Raw genomic sequence first — 16868 nt, forward strand, 5'->3', positions numbered from 1 at the left:
CTCAGAGCTGAGACGGACGGGACTCGGAACTGAGACGGACGGGACTCAAGCCGAGACGAACGGGACTCGGGGCTGAGACGGACGGAACTCGAGCTATACCCGACGGGACTCGAGCTCAGACGGACGGCTCAGAAAACAGCCTGGTAGCTTAAAGCAATAGTTCATAAACTTTGAAGCAGAGTTCTGTGGAAAGGTTATAAACAATCAGTATCTTACCTGTTGCAGATAGCTGTTTGAAGGACCTCAGTTTAGAGAAACGGAGATTAATTTTGATCAGATTGATGAGCGACAAGCTAGTTTGAATGCGGCCAAGACCAAATCTACTTAAACACCATGGCTAATTACGTAATGGCTATTTGCAAGCATCAGCTAGCTGTAGCATTTCCAGCGCAGCCTGGGACACTTCCTGCAGGAATATCAGAACATTTCTGACATTAACAGGAAATTAATGGAAATAGAAGTTTATAAGAGACGTTTCGGACTGACGAGTTATCCCTCTAAACAAGTAATTCAAAGAGCCATCTACGACAGGTAAGATGCTGCTTACAACCATCATTTCCATCAGTTTGGGTTGAATGACTTGCTGCTACCTGAAACACATTTAATCACAGGAGGAGCTCTTTTCCACAGATTTGCTCGCTCAGACCCGCCTGGTGACCTTTTTCTTTTGGCGCAGTCGGTGCATCATATGAGACAATAAACCGAAGGTGTCAGGTGTCCAGGTTCTGAGCCGTCCACATTAAATCAGCAGTCTTCAGTCTCCTTTATGAGCGTCTCAAAGTACAGTGACAGGGCTGATGTATTAACTAATAACTAAATGGCTGCGAGCGCGGCTACAAAGCCCATTCATTTCTCTAAAGTGCAGGGTGGAGCGGTACACAGGAGTAATGGACATGATGTAATTTACAGCAGCGGAGAAACTAATGAGCCGCCGGGAAAAGTGGAGAGAAGAACTTTTCTAGTTTGCCTTACTTTAAAGGAAGAGGAACAATCAGCTGCCTTCACTGCACAGAAACTGTTAAACTCCAGCCTCCTTTCTTTACGTTTTTTTTGTTGTTTTTACCTCTTTCCTCCGGCTGCCGGCGCACATAAGAGCCGTTTCTGTTCTGAGCACAGCCAGACAGCAAGGACATCCAGAATCTTTTCAGATTGTTTGCAAATACGTTCCCTGCCGAGTGTTTGACCTTTGGAGCATTTTTTACAGGAGCTGGGAGCTCTCCAGGGCCAGATGATATTGCAGAACGAGCCAGTATTGTAGCCGAGGGACGCTTCAGAAGAAACTACATAAAAACGTGAAAAATGAGAGGAGGAAACGGCAGGAATGCACAAGCATTAAACTCCTTTGCACAGCTTTTGGAAATGCACGTAAAATAACAAATAAATCTCATATTTGGACATGATTTTGCATGAGTTGCACTCTAGACTTGCTCAGTGTTTGCAGAGATGCAAAATGATTTGCAGATAAACATATTTATGCTTTAAAACGTGGTGTATGATGTCAGTGAACCTATTTAAAGCAAACTATTATTGCATTTTAACCTAAAGCAAATAGATTATTACAATTTTAAATCAAACCTCAGGACGAAGATCTGATCTCTGGTTCTGTCTCAGTTCTTCTCTGGTTAATATTAGTTCTTCCTGCAGGTAGAGCCCAGACACACGCACCCTTTATTATTTCATAAAACGTACTGCAAGTCCGTCACTTCATTTAAACTGCATTTCATGCAACCTTCTAACAGCTTTGGGCGATTCAAGGTATTCCAACTTTTCTCGGCTTCACTGCCATCCAGGATTTCGTTGCTCATTCACTCGTTAACGTTTTGTGACAAAGCCATCGTATTTGCTGGTGTTAAGAGCAAAAGCAAGACACCGAACCTCTAAAACAGGGGTCTCCAATCCTGGTCCTCGAGGGCCACTATCCTGCATGTTTTACTTGTTTCCCTGCTCCAACACACCTGATTCAGTGGTTAAATCACCTCTTCATGTTCTGCAGAAGCCTGTTAATCACCCATTGATTTAAATCAGGTGTGTTGGAGCAGAGAAACAAGTAAAACATGCAGGATGGTGGCTCTCCAGGACCAGGATTTTTGTAAAATCCAGATTTCGACAGAAAGTAAAGAAAACAGAGAAGGTGAATATCACACAGCCTGAGGAAAGAGTCTCGTTCTCAAAACAAAAAACAAACCGCAACCCAAACATGCAGATAGTAACACTCAGGTGGAGCAGATTGACCTCAAATGTTTCACAGAATTGGTTTAAGATCAGACCTTATTTTACATGAAGATCTACAGCTCAAGAGGCTTAAAGTTGTCAGCCAGGTGTGGGCACCAGATTAACTTCACAAGGTTTGTTCGACGTTTAAAGACGCCGTCCGACGGGCTGCGCTCAGCACCAAATGAAGTTCATGCCAGCGAAGCGAGCTGAAGATTGAGAACTGGCTTTTTGTTTTTCAGAGGCAAGAGAGCTACAACTAACCTCAAACTCAGACAAAAAGAAAACTAAAAGTGAACACTGAGGCGTCAGGGAACATAACCGGAGCGGCGAAAACGAGCTGAGAAATAACCGGCATACAAATCCTGAGGGAGGTAATTGCAAATACTCTGCAGGTGAGCTGATTACAAACAAGCACCTGGTGTGACAGAAACAGGAAGCAAGCTTTACTGAACACATAAGAGGCTTTTTGAAAACTGAAAGCAGTAAGATCTTGTATATTTGGATGCTTTAGGCTTTTAGCTTATTTTAACTTCATTATCTCATTTTCGGCTTCTTCAGCGCTCTGTATTCCTGCTGTATCTTCACAGAAAATGTCTGTTTGTTAATGTTTCTGACAGATCTTTGGGTCAAACCTGCTCCAACAAAGACCCTCATGTAACGTCTCCCAGTTTCACCGACAGACGCAGCCGTTTAGTCAGGTTTGTGTGGGAGGCGTCGAGTTCAAGCGCAGCGTCGGATATTCCCTCCCTCTGAGAGCTCGTCTCCAGCTGTGCACACCCTGTTTGTTTGGTGTGCAGCTCCGGCTCGTTTGCATATTTCACCAGGACTGTGAAGGACAAAAGAGAAATCTATCAGGTTTTGTGTATTTGTGTGTTAGATTATGTGTTCAGTTTCCTGCAGAAACAAAATGTGAGAAACAAGGTAGGCGCGAGGAGACACTTCTGTTTTTCTTCTCTGACACATTTTGTGCACGAATAATAAGTGTGTGAAAGATGGAGGAGTGTTTTTTTGTGTTTTAATTGCCGTCTGAAGGTGTCTCTGTGTTTGTGTTTGTGTGTCCCGTTAGCAACATATCTCATGAATCATTGAAGCGAATTTATTGAGACAGTTCAGAAATTAATCACTCGGTTGGACGCCTACGACTGATTAACTTGGAGTCAGCCTGATCCAAGATGGCCGCCACTGCAAAGCAATCTCAGTTTTACAGATATTGGTGTGTTAATAGCTGAGACTGATGCACAACTTATAGTTTGAGCGCTCGCTCGATAAAAGCAGCTTCGAAGCCTCAGACTCCAGTTTTACTTTCACACCCATCTGAACCAAAGAAATCTGCGTTCGTCACTAATCGCCTCGTGTTTACGTTGACTACACCCCCCCCTCCTCTCAGCACATGGAGCTTGTCAGAAATCAGACTTGAAGGATAAAGTACAGGAGCTGGCAGTAAATGTCAACGATTTCCAAATTATCTGAGGCAACAGAAAACATTCGGCTGTGACTGATTGCAGCCGCAGCCCCGACTAAATAAATCTCCGTGTTGTCACGCGTGGCTCTCTTTGGAGATTTTTGTACAATGATTAAACCACTTAAGAAGCAGAAATATTGCATCGACTTAAAGTAAAACTGCGTAGCGTAGCACCACGGGCTAAATAATGTTTCAGTTAATGTCCTTGTTTACAACCGTCTCCTCCCATCCTTTCATCAGGCTCGATGTAATCAAAGTTTAGAACATCAGTCAGTTCCTGTGGGCCCGAGGATAATTGAGTTGTTCTGAAAAAGTCTGCCTTCGCTCATCTCTATCAATCACTCCCTCCTGAAGGGGTTTTTCCCTACAAATACATTAGCCTCGGCTTTTATTTATGCAGTTTTCACACTTATGCTGACGACGTCCTGATGTGTGTGACAGCGGACGGGTGTGATTGACGGCTCTGTCAGACGAGGCGTCGGCTGCTTTCAGGGGGCGTCAGGATCGCTCAGCGTCTTCGGGGGAAACAAACGTTCCTCCTCAGAATACCTGGGGTGTCCTCGGCCTCACTAAACCCAACGAAAGGTCACGTCTACTGAAGTGTCTTACGACGAAAGCTGGGCGCTAAAGATAAAGGCGTTTAATTAACTGTTCAAATAAATAACGGCAAACAAAACACAGGAAGACCTGACTGAGTTCATTCACCAACATGGCCGCCCTATTTAAAGGTCTGGCATCCTTTAAAGGAATGCATGTCGCCCGCCGCCTTTCATGCCAGAGTTTTAGAGTGAGATCATCAAATGTTGAGAAAGTACTGTTGCACAAAGTAGTCTATAAAACTCACAGAGTTTATCCATTTTTTGTGTTGGCTAAGACTGAAACGTCGTCTTGAATTCAAAATGACTCAGCTGGCCTTTTCTATGGGAGGATGCTCAGCTACTACCACACCAAATTTAGGCTCAAAACTGGCTGAAATATAATCATTTTTGTGTTTTCTGAAGGTCAGTTAACTGTGCCGGCCATTTTAAGTCAAGTCAGATTTATTTATGTAGCACTTTTCAGCAACAAGGCGAAATCAAAGTGTTTTACAGCATGAAAACACAAAAATACAGAGTCATCGTGAAAACATACACAAAACTAAACTAAACTAAACTTATCTAAAACATGAGCTAAGATAATCTAAATAAGACACAAAAGTACAGAGTAAAACTTATCTAAAACAAGTTATACTAAGGATAAACTGAGGAAAACCAAACTAAGATATAATAAAAGCTAACAGAAACTAAACTAGGATTTTAAAACCTTAGCTGAACAGAAGAAAGATTATAAAAGCTAAGATAAACTAAACTTAAAGTACCGGAAGGCTAAACAAGAGTTAAAAGCAAACAAGTTGCAACCAAAGTGCTGAACAACAATAAATAGTAAAAAAATTAAAACCATCAGAAGGAAATAAACATATACATAAAATAATACTAAAACCAACTCATACTGGGTGAGATGTCAGCGAGAACAGATGTGTTTTTTAAAAACAGGAAGTGAAGACGACGCCTCTGAGCTGTGAAAAGTGTTGAGAAACCATGTTTTTAATTTTTATTCCAGTGGTCTCCAACCCTGGTCCTCAGGGCCACCATCCTGCATGTTTTCCTTGTTTCTCTGCTCCAACACACCTGATTTGAATCAATGGGTGATTAACAGGCTTCTGCAGAACAAGAAGAGGTAATTTAACCACTGAATCAGGTGTGTTGGAGCAGAGAAACAAGGAAAAACTGCAGGATAGTGGCCCTCCAGGACCAGGATTGGAGACCACTGATCTAAGTGCTCGAGAAAGAGCATGAGGCTGAAGTAAATACAACTGATATGAGGGTGCACCTGCTAAGTACCCTGTAAGGACCAATTATAGACCCAGTACGTACCAGACTGTATTATATGTTGCGACTGAAATAGGATGTAAGTTACAGAGATTTGAACATTCAGAAACAAATTGTGCAAAATGTTCTTGGAAGAATTACTGCTGTTAAAAACAGCCTTGGCTTCTGCACTCCTGCACAGAATTATAAATGACTTTGGACGCCACATTTATTCAGTCCTTCACTCCTGACCTCCAATTGTTCCCTCGTCACCCACGAGGCCCTTTTTTTTCCGCAGCATCTGGCCTGCTTGATTTCCCCCTGCGAGAGCGGGCATGTCGAGGCCGACGTGAGTTCCTCCCCGTGGACCCCGATGATGAGACATTAGTCTGGTGAAGCAGGAGCCGCGGCACGCTGCCAGCTCCAAAAGCTCAGAGCTCAGAGCCGGAGCATGTGGCGCGTTTGGTGTAATATCAGGAGAATCCAGGCCACTTTCAGACTCACAGACAAAACTGGCACGCAGTCAGATCATAAAGTCAGATAAACAATAATACTCAGGAAGTTAATTAGCTATTACTCCTGCAGCCAGAAGCCCAAAAGGGAGACAGCTGTCTGAACCTCAGCCAGTAATTACCAGTGAGTGGAGGTAGAGAGGAGAGAGGCGGGCTTCGTTTATGGAACGCTGGCCCTCAATCTCCGGGGTTTGGAAGACGAGGACGACGGGTTCCTCCGCTCACCGGGAGCTCAGGATGGACAGAAAATGACTTTGGACACGAGCTGTAACCGTTCTCCCAAACAGCAGCCATCAAGAGGGAGTTTTCCTCGGATTTTAACACACCAAAAAAAAATGGAGGAGTCAGAGAATGGGGCTGCATTTTGAGAGGCAATAAATGTGAATTTCCATCAGCTGGAGAGGTGGACGGACACTTTAATGGCACTCAGTGCAGCAACATTCTGAGAGTAGTTGCATTACACCTACATTTCTTTTTTTGGGGGGATGTAGAAGAGGAGGGAAAGTGCAGCTCTTTATCAAAGCTATGTAAAATTAAAGTGGCACACGGCTGAAATAAGTAATAAAACTGCTGCCGTGTGGAAAAAACTGTAGTTTATTTATGGAGCATGTTTTATGACATGTAAACTCACCCTTTACACTAAAAGAATAATCATGAAAACATAAATAAAGTTCTTTGAAGGAATAAACAGTCCTGTGAAATCTGGTGGGCTTCAGTGTGTTGGAGAGATGACTCTCAGCTACTTCCACACGATCATACCTCAGTATCTGTAACACCGACTGAGTTAGGGTCAGAGTTTGTAGTTGCTAATATTGATTAGCTGTGGTGGCCATCTTGAACTGGATGGTACCTAACTAATACTTAACTAGTACTAACCTGGTACATATGTGGCATGTACTGAGTTCTTTCTTGGTACTTACATGTTAATTACCTGTTAATTACCTGTTAATTACCCGATACTTATCTAGTTCTTTCCTGGTTGTTCCCTGGTACTAACCTGGTTCTTACTTGGTACTTACTTAGCTTTTTCCTGGTGTTTTCTACCTCTTAATTACCTTGTACTTACGTGGTATGTACCAAGTACTTACCTGGAACCTAAGTAGTTCTTACCTTGAGAACACAGAAAGGTTCCTGGTGTGATTTGGACCTTCTTGCCTTTAGGCAGCAGTTCTAACCAACTTCTCTTTCCTCAGAAATATGTATTATTGAAAAAAATAACAATTAAGTGAAGGAAACAGTAAAACATGTGGGTAAAACTGTAGTTAATGTTTCAGTGTATACAAAGTTTAAGAAGTGAAATCTCCTATATGACATGCATCTGAAGCATTTAGTCATTAAAATATGTTTTATTTGTAGTTTTATCCCATGCAGGACTGATTTGTTACGTTACTGCAAACCGTATATCTGTAAATACATCAAATCATGCAGACTAGAGGGACACCAGTTCTTCTTCTGCTAAAGTTAGACTTAAAGTGTTAAATTTCTTACCCTGCAGAGAAACAACAAAGCCAGACTTTCATGAAACACCTGATCTCCCCTTTTACCCGTGGCCCAGTCACCCCTGAAACTAGATTCCCTCCTCCATCATGCCTGAGGGAGCAATTTAATTAAAGGCCAGCTTAGAGCAAAGGATACTCATCACCTTATTCTTCATGCATGCACAACCATGGAAAACAAATAAATTCCCTGATGGACAAAGTCCTGGCCCAATACACCAGCTGTAAATACACACCATGCAAACAGATTGCGGCGTAATGACTGTAATTCACCGAGTAAGTGAGGAGAATTAAACGTTGTTTGGCTTTTATTTTTCCAGGATTTTGTTGGGTGATTGACATTATTTCACTGAGTCCAAACTTCACCTGCAGCCGAACATGAGAACGCCTCGTATTTATGGCCCATCTGGTAACACGGTCCGATAATTCCTTCCATTAACGACCCGTCAGCGGTTATTTTCATGCTAACATCGAGTTCATCGTATGAAAAACCAAACCATCGTATCCATGTGGACCTGAGTAAGGTCAACCTGTGACATTGCATTTTAGATTTGCACTAAAAACATCAAATTAAAACGACCAACTGCTGGACTTTTGCACATTTTAGATTCTAAAATGAGAAATAGTGAATAGTTAGAGGTTTAAAGATAAACCAACACCTTTAATGAGAAATTTGAGCAGCTTAGCAACTTTTATCAAAGTCACAGACTTTTCTCAAACAATCAGGCAGCGTCACAAACTGTCTGAAAATAAAAATAACTTAACGTAGAAGAAGAAGACAAAGAGCAGAACTCAGCACGAAGCTGTCAAGGATCCTCAGGTTTTCCAATAATTGAAAAAAACAGCTGCTGAAATGAACAGTGAAGGTCAATTTCAGCTCCGAAAGAACACGAAAACAGAGACTTAGACACGTTTTTGATGAAACCGTGACACAAAAAACAACCTGAGGTTTAATTATGAATGACATGCAGAGAAACATTAAAGCCGAAGCTCCGTTTTATTCTGCATCGACACACGACAAGCTTAGATTATTTGTTCATAAAATAAACTTTTACTTGTCTGTGCACAACAAAACTCTAAAACGATGATTTAAGCGAGTTTAATGCATTTTGTAAACAAAGTCCTGAGGACAATTTAACCTGGAAGATAACTTTTTTCACACAAATAGCAAATACATGTCAGAGGAAATGGTCCAAAAGTTCATAAAAGGAGCACATTTCTAACTGTTAACCACAGGAGGACATAAACAGATATTTATAAAAAAAGAGGGATGACTTCTAACACACAATAGCTCTCATAGTCCTTGACCTAAACATCTAAACACGAAGAGCCCAACATGCAGCCCGCCCGCTGATTTCACAGAAACTGAGCTCTGAAAATCTCCAGACAGAACCCAAACGGCTCCGAGGTGATCCGGCAGTCACTTTAAAAGCCGTGGCATTTGACAAACGAGGCGTTAAAAAAACTGGAAACGCCAAATTTATCAGCGATTCATCAGTCTGGTACCAAAGGTAATGGAGGAGAAACTCGAGGCTCTCGGTGCTGCTGGTTTATATTTAAGATCCTAAACAGTTAGAGTCTAAAAACGGTGGTCCGCGGCCCAGATCGGGACCCAAATTAGGTCTTATTTGGACCCAGAACTAAAATGAAAATTTGTGTTCTTGTGCACATTTGTACAAATTGCAGGTAATTAATTTTAGGTGGTGCAGCTTTTCTACATTCATTTTAAGCAACACAACATATTTCCTGCATTTATGAGAATTCTTTTTAAAAGACGCAATTTTTCTACAGTTTAAGGTCGTTCATATTAGGAAACGTAACTTTTCTCACATTTACGGTAATATAATGGAGGTGGCGCAGCTTTATCTTTGCAATTCACAGTAATTCGTTTTAGGTGTTGCTGGTTTTCTTGCGTTTACGATATTTCATTTTAGGTGGTGCAGCTTTTCTGCTACTTATGGCAATTTATGTTGAGAAACACAACATGAAAATTTGTTTTAAAGGTGCAGTTTTTCTGCAGTTTAAGGTCGTTCATGTTGGGCAACTTTTCTCATGTTCATGGTAATTTGTTTTAGGCAGCACAGCTTTTCTAGCGTTTATGGTAATTCCCTCGTCTGGCTCGTGGTTTCTCTCCGTCGCTTTCTGCATAGAGAAGCTGCCAAAAGTCCTGGATCTAGTGAAGAAAACTAGCAGGGCTGCAAGTTTAAATATACACACACACACACACACATATATATATATATATATATATATATTCTGGACCTTTGCTGTAGAAAGATTCCTTGCTGAATTTGAGACCACTGCTCAGAGTAAAACTCTGCTGTTTCTGTAAAACCAGTCTGCCGGAACACTTCATAGAGGTCAAATAAGCTGCGAAGTCTTATTTAAATTATTTGCATCTCAGTCAGTATTTTTTATTGTTATTTTCTGCAAAAGAAAACATTATATTGAAATGGAGCAGTGTCCTAACCTTCCCAGAGGTGGGGCTTTACTGGAGGAATGTTTCTGCAGAGCATGACTGATAAACTGGCAGCAGAGTGAATGTTATTTATAGTAAATGGACCAAAACACTCAGTTTTATGTTGTGCTTTAAAGCCCCATCATGCGCTCCGTTCTCTGTTGAAACATGCAGCTATTTTCTGAGAGAGACGTCAGGAGAAATAAAGAGTTTCTACTTGACATTTAGTCTGATGTGATATTCAAACTACTTTGCGGAAGCGTCTCTCATCGCTCATCTTCTCGTGCGGATTGTTGCTCATTCACCCCAAACAGGACGGGCTGCATTAAAGCCGGCCTGCTCATCATTCGTCACCGGGCCCAGGGGTAATGAACAGGGTGAATTGGATGTACTCTCTAATTATGGAAAGGACAAAAAGCCAGCCAGAGTCTTTCGTCAAGGTCCTCCCCTCCTGCAGCACGGAGCAGAGCAGCTTTCACTCATAAATCAGAGGTGGAGTCGGGATCTGCGGCAGATTAGTGAGAACATAAAGGGGCTCCGCGCACCCAAGATGATCGGTCATGCAAACAAGTGCAGATAAAGTATCTGATGCCCCCCGTGTTAAAGAAACTGTTGCTGATCAGCATCCACCTCTGGGAGGAACGGCAGCCTCATCATCATGATCGACAATCAGGCAGCGAGCGCTCTAACCTTGGTGCTACGAGGGCCATTATGATCGATCAGCGCGCTCCTGAGGCTGCTGGCATGCCAAGTGCCTCGCACGCCGCTGATTGCATTTTAAATACGCGCGTCTCCTCGTGGCCCGATGGTCACGGCGAGATTACGCTGCCCACACAGCGCTGGTCATGTGAAAAAAAAAAAGAAGAAGGCGGTTTTGGAGTTAAAGTTCAGATAAAACCGAGGCTGTTTTGAGATTCCGTCCACATTCCTCCTCTCGAGTCTGCGGGTGTTTGAGGAGCAGACTTAATCAGATTTCATTCTTGCACTTGAGCAGCTGCAAACAGTGACGTCTCTGCTGGCTTTACATGTTTGATCCCTTCATCCCTCATAAAGATTCATGTATAATGTATAAACACCAGCACCGTGTTCCAGCTGCGGTTTGAGTCGCAGAGATTTCCATCTGATGCTGGGGTGAAAGCTCGAAATCCTGTTAGACTTATTAGAATAAAAAAATCACAATAAGCCACATTAATCACCCACCCTCTGTGCGGACCCTTCACTTCATGTTCATATTCCTCTTCCTTTATTCCTGCTGAGAAATTGCAGATAAAAACACTCTTGGGGCCTTAAAGCGCACGCACTGATGTCTTAAAATCCCGTTTTCTACTAAGTGCTTGTTTAAACTTTTGTTTGTTTCTCTTCTCGGGTCCCAGGAGGAATTATAAACTCAAACACGTTTTCTCTTTTAAGCCTTGAAAGTTGCATTCAGCGATCAGGAAATAAAAGTTTTAGGACAGCCTGGACCTCTCTGGGTCTTGGAGAGAGATTTCCGTGTCTGGAGTCGATTTTATTTAGTTTTAATTAAGTTCTTCTTTCTTGGTGATTTCAGTTTTCCTTATAATGTATTTAAATGTAATCGACAACAACAGAAAAAGAAGTATCTCTATCTCATCAACCACTGGGTGGATTTTAACGAAACTCTCAGAAAACAACCATCAGCTGTACATCTACATCTGATTAACCAACTCAAGATGGCCGCCACTGCTACTCAGCCTTAGCAGACGTATAAATTGCTGTGACTCAGTCAGTTTTACAGGAACTGAGCTAAAGTTTGGTGTGGTAGTAGCTGAGAGTCCAGATCTTTGTTTAAAACTGCCACAAGTTTCTCATCATCTCCTTTTGTTCTCGGTGTCAAGTTTCCTGTTATTTCTCGTCTGGTTTTGTTAATATTTTAATCGATTTTGTTGTTACCTCTTTGCCTCCTGAGCCTGCCTTTGGATCCTTTTCTGAGCAGTTTGTGGCACAAATTATATAAAACTGATGTCTCCACCCTCTCGCTTCAAAATGCATTCACAAACACTCTATCAGGTATAAACAAGAAGCGGGACGTACGACCTTTTGTTGACCAACGTGACGGCCAAACCCACACTCCACCAGAGTCAGTAACACTCGTGCACCCTAATTTATTCATTAAACACACTGAAACTTTAATTTGTAATAAAATATTGATTTAAATGCATTAGTTCTGTTTGTTAGCGTGCACATTTTTATCAACTCATTAGTGATGGGACATCTGAAGCCAGGGTTCGAGGCGTGTACCGAGTAAAAAGGGGGCGTGTCCGATGAGGAGCTTGTGTCATATTGCGCAAAGTCACGTGACCAACATTAAACGAGGCCTCCCATTACATCTGCCACGTCATTGCTTCACTTTGCGTATCGTTTTTCAAAATAAAAGCGCAATGAACCCTGTTGCTTCGTGGGCTGTAGTAGATGGTTTGGTAGCAGTTTTCATCAGCGGTGGCTGAAATTGAGGCGTCAAAAAAGAGAAAAACCTCTCATATCTGGGATGTACATATTTGTAATATTAAAAACCAGAACTAGAACTCCAGGGAAGAGATGATTTTAAACAAATTCTGTTTTTCAGGAAGCAAGTTTCAAGCTCAAAGTATTCAGAGTCTGCCCCAACAATCACTCAATTCCAAATACACTAAAGTATAACATATCTTCATTGTCAAATAAGTCCATGACATAAAATAAAACCCAACACAACCACTGATGGTCAAGGATTAATTGGCTACAAATCATTTTAATAATTAAAACAAGACAATTAAATATGATTTAATTGATTCTCCTGTTACTAAACATGAGTTTGATGAAAACTTTGTGACAATATTGCATTTACAAATTTCTCACCTCAGTGGTTCCTGGGAGTTACCCGACAAAAGATGGCTGCCAGGGCGTGGCACACCTAAAAGCACAGGTTATAATTGGACCGCACCACAAGTTCCTGCTGGGGAGGGGGGAACTTGAATTTGCTTGGTTTAAATAAGCTTTTGTATTTCATTTAACTTTTGAATTTAAAGTTTAATATTTTTGATTTCCTTCTTTGGTGTTTAGTTTATTAACAAACTTAACTGTACTGTGTTGTTTGTTTTTAGTCAGTGATTGTATTGTGTTTAGGTATCCCTATTGTGTGTAATGGTCCGATCAGCCAGTATATACTTTTGTGTGTCATTTAGGAGGGTCAGTTCTGTTTTGTTGGTGTAGCAAGTTAGTTTGTTCACATTTGTTTTGCCTGAGTTCAGTATTGAGTTTAGGAAAAATAATTTTGGGGTTAAAATAAAAACCCTATTTTTCTAATGTAATGGCAGAATTCACTTTAGGGTAACACCTGTTGTTTATAAGTCCTGATTATGTTATGACTTCTGTTCCAAGTCCCATGGCTTCTCACAGAATGATCTTGTTTATAGGAGTAATGTTGAATTTTCTCCTCATGGGAACCAGACTGACTTGCTTCTCTCCAACTCCTCCTTCTGGTCCAGTATTTCAATATCTTTAATAAAAGCTCCTGTGTTGACTTGGGAGGGCCAGAGTTTGGATTCGGAGCGTCCCCATTCGGACCTGGGACTCTGATGTTAATTCTTAATTGTCTTTAATGCTCTCTATATTTTGTGCACGACATATAAATAAACCTGTTTGAGTGATTTCATCTAACAGTGCCTGGAAATTGATTTATTGCTGCCAAACCACAAATAATTCCTGTGACTCCTCCTGTTTTTAACTCGGTCCATGACAACCAACCTGCACAAATCTAACAGGATCTTATCCGTTTTGTCATCCCCCAAGTCCCCATTTACTCCCATATGGTGATGCAATTACTCCTTTTTTTTCTGGGATCTCAGAAGAGCTGTTATTCTCATTGTTACGCTCAAAATATCTGAATCCTAAGCTGTGTTTATTTGTTTTGTTTTTTTATGGTAAATGTAAGTATTCTTGTTAGAAACAGTGAGCAGTGATTCACCAGCTGCTCCCACCTGGATCTATGTTCTCTTACCTGATAATCCAACTCTTTAAAAGATGAACGCGACAAAAAAAAAATCCATATATTCGAGAGAGTGCCAAAGAAATGACTCTACAGAGCTCCACTGTTGTCTAAGAACGATTTAAAAACATCCGTCAGTTTAATTTTTCTTTCTTTTAATTCAGCAAACACGGCTCCTATTTTTTATAAAAAAAACTCCTCCATCCATCACGGCGACGTTTTCCACAGAGCTTCCTGAATTAAATTGTTTTGTCTGGGACAACTCATGGGTCATTTGTGAGCACAGACGGGACATGATGGATACGATTTATGATGATGAAGGAGGAAAATCATCTGCAGGAACTTAAAGATGCTGATTGTTGCCACATTTCAACTAAAAAATCAAGAAAACTTTGAGCTGAAAGGACTTTTTATGTAACTAAGATTTCTTCAGACAGTCAGTAAAATCTGGATTGTGGGTGTGAAAATAAAAAATGACTCTAATATAACAACATGACAGTAGAAAGAATAGGTTTTTATTTTCAAAACAAGTTGTTAATAAAACATTCTGACACCAGTTTTAGTGTTTTAGTACGGAGGTTTTTTAAAAATTAAGATGTCTTTGAACACAAATCATCTTTATTTTCAAATGTTTGGGTCACAGATCTGTTTTCAGTGAGCAAAAAAATGTTAAAAAACACAAAATCAGCATTCTGGTTGTGGCAGTTTTATGGTTAATGCCTAAAAAAGTAGCTGAATTATTTTAATATGACGTTTTTTTTATAAATTCATAGAGATAGTGCTCAGTTTAAGGTATGCAGTTTGAATCCTTTGGAAACTACGTCTCAATAATTGGACGTTTTTATTCGTGTTTGTGTGTAATAACATCATTCGTCCATTTTCTTGACCCGGTTCTCCTTTCCGGGTCAGACTCTTAGCTTTAATTAAAAATGCAGCTAATTGAGTGTAAAAAAATGGAATATTTGCCTCTATCATCGCCACTTGCTGCTCAGTTTTGTTTAACATTAAACGTTGTTTTTTTTGGGTTACTGTGATGTTCTTTTCTACTACCTCAGGTTCAAACTGCACCATTTTTTTATGGAATAATTTAAGAAAATAAAGAGAAAATGTAAAACATGTGGGTCCTGAAGGAAAGACCAGCTAAGAACCAAGCTGTATTATCACCTAAATTTAAACCTGAAATGACAAAAGGTTTGTTTTTTATTGCTTGAGCAGGACTCAGAAGTGAAAAAAAGTTGTTTTATTGCTCATCTTTGTGTCATATGGTGACCTCTACATTTAATGAACGTCACAAATTAGATTTTGGGGACTTGTGTTGCCTAAAATGAGACTTGCAGCACTTCTTTGTGACTTCACGGCTTCAGAGCTCTAAACTCAAACAGATTGAAGGACAGACAGCGAAAAACAAAAAAAACCATCTAACTCAAATGATGAAAAGTTAGGATCGGTTTGTGTCTGCGAAGATAATTTTCTGTGACAAATGAACAAATCCTGATGACAGAAACACTTGAAAGGACTTTTTCTAATTAACAGAAACATAGTTAGTGAACACTCAAACCTTACATTCATGGCTGCTCCTAATTACTATTTCTCTTTGAAACACTGAATAAACATCTATTTTCCTATTTAAATAACCTCTATACCCCCTACCCTGTGCTTACAGAAATTGCAGGGCTGCAGCGGATCTATCAGAGCAGTTTTAAAGTCTGTAACCAGATTTAAAAAAACAAACCAAACTCTGGCTGTGTCAAAAAACAGCATTGATGTATTTTAGCTGGAAAAGGGTAGAGTGCTTTCTCCTGCCCCAAGTGGAAGAGTTTAAGTATCTCGGGGTCTTGTTCACGAATGAAAATGGAGCAGGAGATCGATCGGCGGATTGGTGCAGCGTCTGCAGTGAACCGATCTGTCGTGGTGAAGAGAGAGCTGAGTCAAAAGGCGAAGCTCTTGATTTACCGGTCTATCTACGTTCCTACCCTCATCTATGGTCACGAGCTTTGGGTAGCGACCGAAAGAACGAGATTGTAAATACAAGCGGCTGAAATGAGTTTCCTCCGCAGGGTGTCTGGGCTCTCCCTTAGAGATCGGGGGAGAAGCTCGGTCATCTGGGAGGGACTCAGAGTAGAGCCGCTGCTCCTCCACGTCGAGAGGAGCCAGTTGAGGTGGCTCGGGCATCTGGTGAGGACTCCTCCCTGGTGACGTCCCACCGGGAGGAGGCCCAGAGGAAGACCCAGGACACGATGGAGGGACTGGGAACACCTTGGGATTCCCCCGGAGGACCTGGCCCAAGTGGCTGGGGAGAGGGAAGTCTGGGTCTCCCTGCTTAGGCTGCTGCCCCCGCGACCCGACGCCGGATAAGAGGAAGAAGATGGATGGATGTTTTATGTGTACGACTTGTTTACGTTGTTAATGTCATTTTCTGGATGTATCTTAAATATCCTGTTTATAAAAGCTCATCCAGGGACAAGTGCTGCGAATTAGCTCCTGGTCCAATCCTGGTCCTGGAGGGCCACCATCCTGCATATTTTCCTTGTTTCTCTGCTCCAACACACCTGATTCAGTGGTTAAATTACCTCTTCTTGTTCTGCAGAAGCCTGTTAATCACCCATTGATTCAAATCAGGTGTGTTGGAGCAGAGAAACAAGGAAAACATGCAGGATGGTGGCCCTGAGGACCAGGGTTGGAGACCACTGGAATAAAAATTAAAAACATGGTTTCTCAACACTTTTCACAGGAGATCTGAACTGTCTCTTTAATATTTGTGCCTAAATACTCAGCCTGACAGCTGCATGAAATGAAAGGAGGACTTTCCTCCACCTGGTCTCCGTCTCCACTTTTAAACCTCCCCTGAACGGGGCCGGCGCTAGGACCCAGCAGAGTACAGTATGAACATCTGTCTC

This window comes from Kryptolebias marmoratus, linkage group LG20 (genome assembly GCF_001649575.2).
Source record: "Kryptolebias marmoratus isolate JLee-2015 linkage group LG20, ASM164957v2, whole genome shotgun sequence".
Lineage (NCBI taxonomy): Eukaryota > Metazoa > Chordata > Actinopteri > Cyprinodontiformes > Rivulidae > Kryptolebias > Kryptolebias marmoratus.